This window comes from Salvelinus sp. IW2-2015, linkage group LG4q.1:29, assembly GCF_002910315.2.
Source record: "Salvelinus sp. IW2-2015 linkage group LG4q.1:29, ASM291031v2, whole genome shotgun sequence".
In the NCBI taxonomy this organism is placed as follows: domain Eukaryota; kingdom Metazoa; phylum Chordata; class Actinopteri; order Salmoniformes; family Salmonidae; genus Salvelinus; species Salvelinus sp. IW2-2015.
Genome location: NC_036842.1, coordinates 71,206,047 through 71,211,693, shown reverse-complemented (window position 1 = coordinate 71,211,693; position 5,647 = coordinate 71,206,047). Strand labels below are relative to the sequence as shown.

At 37.9% G+C, this 5,647-nt stretch overlaps 1 long non-coding RNA gene across 1 annotated transcript in view; it reads right to left on the bottom strand.

Annotated features, from left to right (window-relative positions):
• Positions 1-5,647, bottom strand: part of LOC111961178 (uncharacterized) — a 171,639-nt gene extending 165,992 nt beyond the window's left edge. Inside the window, exon 1 of the long non-coding RNA XR_002876968.2 lies at positions 5,452-5,647. This is a non-coding gene — a long non-coding RNA (uncharacterized lncRNA). The remainder of the gene's footprint in view (positions 1-5,451) is intronic.

Genomic DNA, 5,647 nt, shown 5'->3' with positions numbered 1-5,647 from the left:
ACCACCTTCCGGAGACACCTGAAACCCCACCTCTTTAAGGAATACCTAGGATAGGATAAAGTAATCCTTCTAACCCCCCCCCCCCTTAAAAGAGTTAGATGCACTATTGTAAAGTGGTTGTTCCACTGGATATCATAAGGTGAATGCACCAATTTGTAAGTCGCTCTGGATAAGAGCGTCTGCTAAATGACTTAAATGTAAATGTTAAATGTAATGATTCAAATAATCAACTCATTATTAAGCTTTGATTATTTGAATCAGCTGTGTAGTGCTAGGGCAAAAAAACAAAAAAACATCCACCCCTTGGGGTTCCCTGGACAGAGTTTGGGAAATTCTGCTCTAGATGATGCAACATTAGTGAATACAACTTTATTTAAAAACTGATTAGAGTTTTCACAGGAACTTCAAAAAGTGTTATGGTAATGAGACATGTCCACAGACACTGTGTGTGTTTGTACATAATAAATATTAAAGTTTAATGTAAACTTCAACTAGTATAACATTGTTATGATTTATGGCCAAATTACAGCAACATACTTAAGTGTTTTATGATTTTTTATGATGTATAACTGTATAAAATGACCCGAGAATGTAATTTCAGTAATGAGAATTTGGGGTGAATGTACAATAACCTGACAAAAATGTATAATCTATTTAAAATAAAACACTTTGCCAAAAACTACACTACTTAGTCCTCAGAATGATCATTGGTTTTTGCAGATCATGGTTTTGTAACTTAACTTGCTACAGACATGTTTAAAACTGGTTTCATGAGAATCACCCTTGATTTCAGTTAGCACAATATGTATTAATTTATATGATCTCATTTTAGAAGTGATGTGCTCTACCCTGACACTTATTTTTTTTTTTTTATTCACCCAAGTGTTTGAAAATCGCTGGTGAAGCCACAAATAGGAAATAGCATATGTGGACATAATAAACAAGGTGGCAAAAGCAACAGGTAGCCAAGTTGATAATAGATATGTTTTGCAGTTCAAACCCAGAATCAASATTTGGATGTTAAGACTGCATTGCTTATTATAGAAATCCCTTCATATGAAACTGCTGTAGTTTACAGAGCATATCCAACAAAAGTGGGTTCATAACTGCAAGAACAGTACTTGTTTACCAGTTGTTGAGCTAAGAGATGCATTGTGGCTCATAAAAAAGCCTGACCTCATTGTCTTCCAAAACATAATACTTAGGAAACACTATCACTGATAGATACCCCGAATCGGGACAAGCATTCCATTATGTTGAGATCTATTCAACTTTGTACACTCTATTGACTAAACGTTTAAATATATCTTCAGATGGACAATAACATTCTTGTATACTGTATCATATTGCTGCCAATACAGGGGAAGTCCATTCAGGACTTGAACCCGTGACCCTGCACCTAATAGTCCAACATCTCTTAAGCCAATAACAGGCCAAGACTGGTGAACTTCTTGACTAGGTAGCTGGTGCTGTACTTAGGACAATACATCTAGGATACCTAGATGCCCACATAGCCCATCTATAATTTAGCCCAAACAACTACCTCTTTACCTACTGTATTTATTTATTTATTTTGCTCCTTTGCACCCCATTATTTCTATCTCTACTTTACACTTTCTTCCACTGCAAAACAACCATTCCAGTGTTTTTTTACTTGCTATATTGTGTTTACTTCGCCACCTTGGCCTTTTTTATATTTTTATTTATTTATATATTTTGTTTGCCTTCACCTCCCTTATCTCACCTCACTTGCTCACATTGTATATAGACTTATTTTTCACTGTATTATTGACTGTATGTTTGTTTTACTCCATGTGTAACTATGTGTTGTTGTATGTGTCGAACTGCTTTGCTTTATCTTGGCCAGGTCGCAATTGTAAATGAGAACGTGTTCTCAATTTGCCTACCTGGTTAAATAAAGGTGAAATAAATACCTGGAATCCCACCAGATGTTTCCTGTTGGGATTCATACCAGCAAACCTTTGGTTTCTGGCCTGACATTTTTACTTTGTGTCCCACCATTTCAGCTGTCTGGTGAATCACGTCACACCATAAGGATTGAGCAGTGAACAATACACAATCGTACCAAAGAATAAAAAAAAAAAAGATGAATTAATAAAACCCTACCGCTTCAAAACATCCAACTTTTTAAAGATAAGTATTGGCTTGTATCGAATTTTAAGGAATTGACTTTAATAGAGGTCGACCGATTAATCGGAGTGGCCGATTCAATCAGGGCCAAATTCAAGTTTTCATAACAATCGGAAATCGGTAATTTTGGGCGCCGATTTTGCTGTTTTTTGGGGGGGTTTTTACACCTTAATTTAACTAGTCAAGTCAATTAAGAACACATTCTTATTTTCAATGACGGCCTAGGAACGGTGGGTTAACTGCCTTGTTCAGGGGCAGAACGACAGATTTTTACCTCGATCAGCTCGGGGATTCAATCTTGCTACCCTTATGGTTAACTAGTCCAACGCTAATAGCGTTTCAAATGTCACTCGCTCTGAGACTTGGAGTAGTTGTTCCCCTTGCTCTGCATGGGTAACGCTGCTTTGAGGGTGGCTGTTTTCGATGTGTTCCTGGTTCGAGCCCAGGTAGCGGAGAGGAATGGAAGCTATACTGTTACACTGGCAATACTAAAGTGCCTATGACTATTGGATGTTCTTAAAGGTATATGAAATACAAATCGTATAGAGAGAAATAGTCCTATAATTCCTATAATAACTACAACCTAAAACTTCTTACCTGGGAATATTGAAGACTCATGTTAAAAGGAACCACCAGCTTTCATATGTTCTCATGTTCTGAGCAAGGAACTTAAACGTTAGCTTTCTTACATGGCACATATTGCACTTTTACTTTCTTCTCCAACACTTTGTTTTTGCATTATTTAAACAAAATTGAACATGTTTCATTATTTATTTGAGGCTAAATTGATTTTATTGATGTATTATATTAAGTTGAAATAAGTGTTCATTCAGTATTGTTGCAATTGTCAATATTACAAATACATTAAAAAAATATATATATATATTTTTTTTTAATCGTCCGATTAATCGGTATCGGCTTTTTTGTTCCTCCAATAAATCGGTATCGGCGTTGAAAAATCATAATCGGTCGACCTCTAGACTGTATAATAATGAAATTATTGGTATAAATGGACAAAACATTTCGACCCACCTACACCCCTGCCCGACCCAAAGTATATCTAGGCTATATGCGGTCCCTGAAGGAATGTCAGAAATGGGATTAGAACCTACGCAAGGGAGACTGCAAACTAAACGCATCCTGACCTCCAACTTCCAATTAACCCACGGTAACGGCATCCCACTTCTGCCACCAATGCAGCAAACAATGAAGTACCTTACTGTGATTGTGTGAAATAGGTAGCGTAGAGATGCGATATTGAGGGCAGATATTCAGGAGGCAGAAGCTTCTGGTGCAAAGGTGTCCATATTAGTTTCAGTGTTCAATAGTGATAGCCGGCCATTAATATTTAAAAGACAAACAGGTGAACAATACTTACTGCTGAAGCAAAATAACAAACCTCACTGCCTAAAACAGGCTCACCCTGTAGCTTCCATAGATCTTACAGGTTGGGTTGTGTGTACCTGGCTCAAGCAGCCTCCCCACTTCAATTCTAAAACAGAACTGCATTGCTCTCCAAAACGAGCCCATATATACACCTGAAGTACACTTCCTGGAAGATACCAATATGTATGGCAACATAACACCAAAATCTGGCTAATACAAATTGAACTGGCTTCCTCATAATTACCCCATTACATACATTCCGTCTAAAACAAACCTGACCACTTCCATGTACAGTTTAAAATTGGGCACACGTTAAACAACAATCATTAATTGTTAAGTGAATGGAACTGGCAAATGGCGGCAGCCCAGTAACATATAGCGGTGCGCAAAGGCACGCCCGCTCCTGCCGCACAACTCAAATTACATAGACAAGACACAAGGAGCTCCGACACAACGTGAGAAGTATGAACAAAGGAAAGCATTAACAGAATGAAACAAACAGTTTCTTGCTTGTAAGTGTTACAATGAATCTGTGCACAGAAACCACATTTCACTCTGGTAGGCTTGAGACAGGAAAATAACTGCATTTCTGTGTGGAACCGATTATACGGAAATACCTTTCCATACAAAAATGTCCCTGACGAACTGGGCATGAACTTAAAACAGTAACTTATTGCTAACAAAGAAACTAATGAATAATATAGTCATGTGCGGTATAATGCTTGCTTCTAGGAAGAAATGGCAAAATGCATAAGAGAAATAGGACCTAATGGCAGACTAGACAGTGTGCGAGTTCGTGACGAGTGGGCATAAACTCACATGAAAGATGATTTTTTTACAATAAAATAAAAAATAATTGCTATTTTTATATGCACAAACACCATTCATGACAACCCCACCCTTGATGGCAGAGAGAAAATGTTGCAAATTTAAAGCTTATTTCCTGCAACTCTACATTTTGCCATGGGATGGAGACTTTTTTTTGCAATTTTAAAGCTAATTTCATGCAATTCCACACATTTTTGCCATTTCTAATGTGTGTTCATGTGATATTTGGGTGACTTAAACATTACAACAAAATCAATGGGCTAAAAAAACATTAGCCGACCTGGGCTAGTTGATCTGGATATTTGACTTGTTATTAATAGCAAGTAACTTATTTTTATAGTCATTTTTTGCATATTTTCTTCAAATCTGAAAACATTGAAGACACGTCCATTTTCTGAAGAATTGCATTATGGGCCCTAAAAGTATGGAAATAGTGTCCTCTGCGTGTTTACTCATATTTTGGCAATAACTATATCCATACTATACACTCAATTCACCTCACAAATAGTACGGTTAGTACGAGTATTCGAACAAAGCTATGGTTTCCATGTATTTGATGCCTATCTATTCCAGCTATTATTATGCGCTGTCCTAGTCCTCAGCAGTCCCCACAGGTATGCACAGAACGCACTGCCTCTGCAACGCAATGCTGCAAGGCAAACATAGAGTTCCATTGGAAATGAATGTACTTCTGGTGTACCAAAATGCGAGGCGTTAGCTAAAATTATCCCCGAAGCGACTACAACATATCTAGCTGTACAACCAGACCTGCCCTGATGACAGTCTTGGTTTCCACTAATGCCTCCGCAAGAATTGGCTCAAAATATCGTTTAAAAATCATACGAACTAGCCTACTGCACCAATGTAAACGCAATAAACGAAATGTCACCGTGAACTGTGTATTTAAGAAGTAACTATTTGTCAATTTGACAAGTTACGAGCTGGTTACCGACAACCTGTCAAAAGTTGTTTAATTCTCAAGTCATCACTTCCTAAAGTTCAAGTTGAGGAAAATGCTGTGGTCTCCAACACCGGCTCGGGAAAAGACAGGACGCATACAATGTCGTTTTCAGAGGTTAAACTCACCTACGAATTCCAAATGTAAGATGTCCAGGCTGCAATATGAGCTGTCATTTATCTTCCGTCAGAACTGTAAACGACACTTTTCTTGTCTCTGCTAAAGCCTGCAGCGCATCCTTCCTGCTCGAGCCCCAGCGAGCGGAGGTTGCCTCCCACGACCAAAGATTTGTATAACTAACACAAGATGGACCACAGCCTGTTG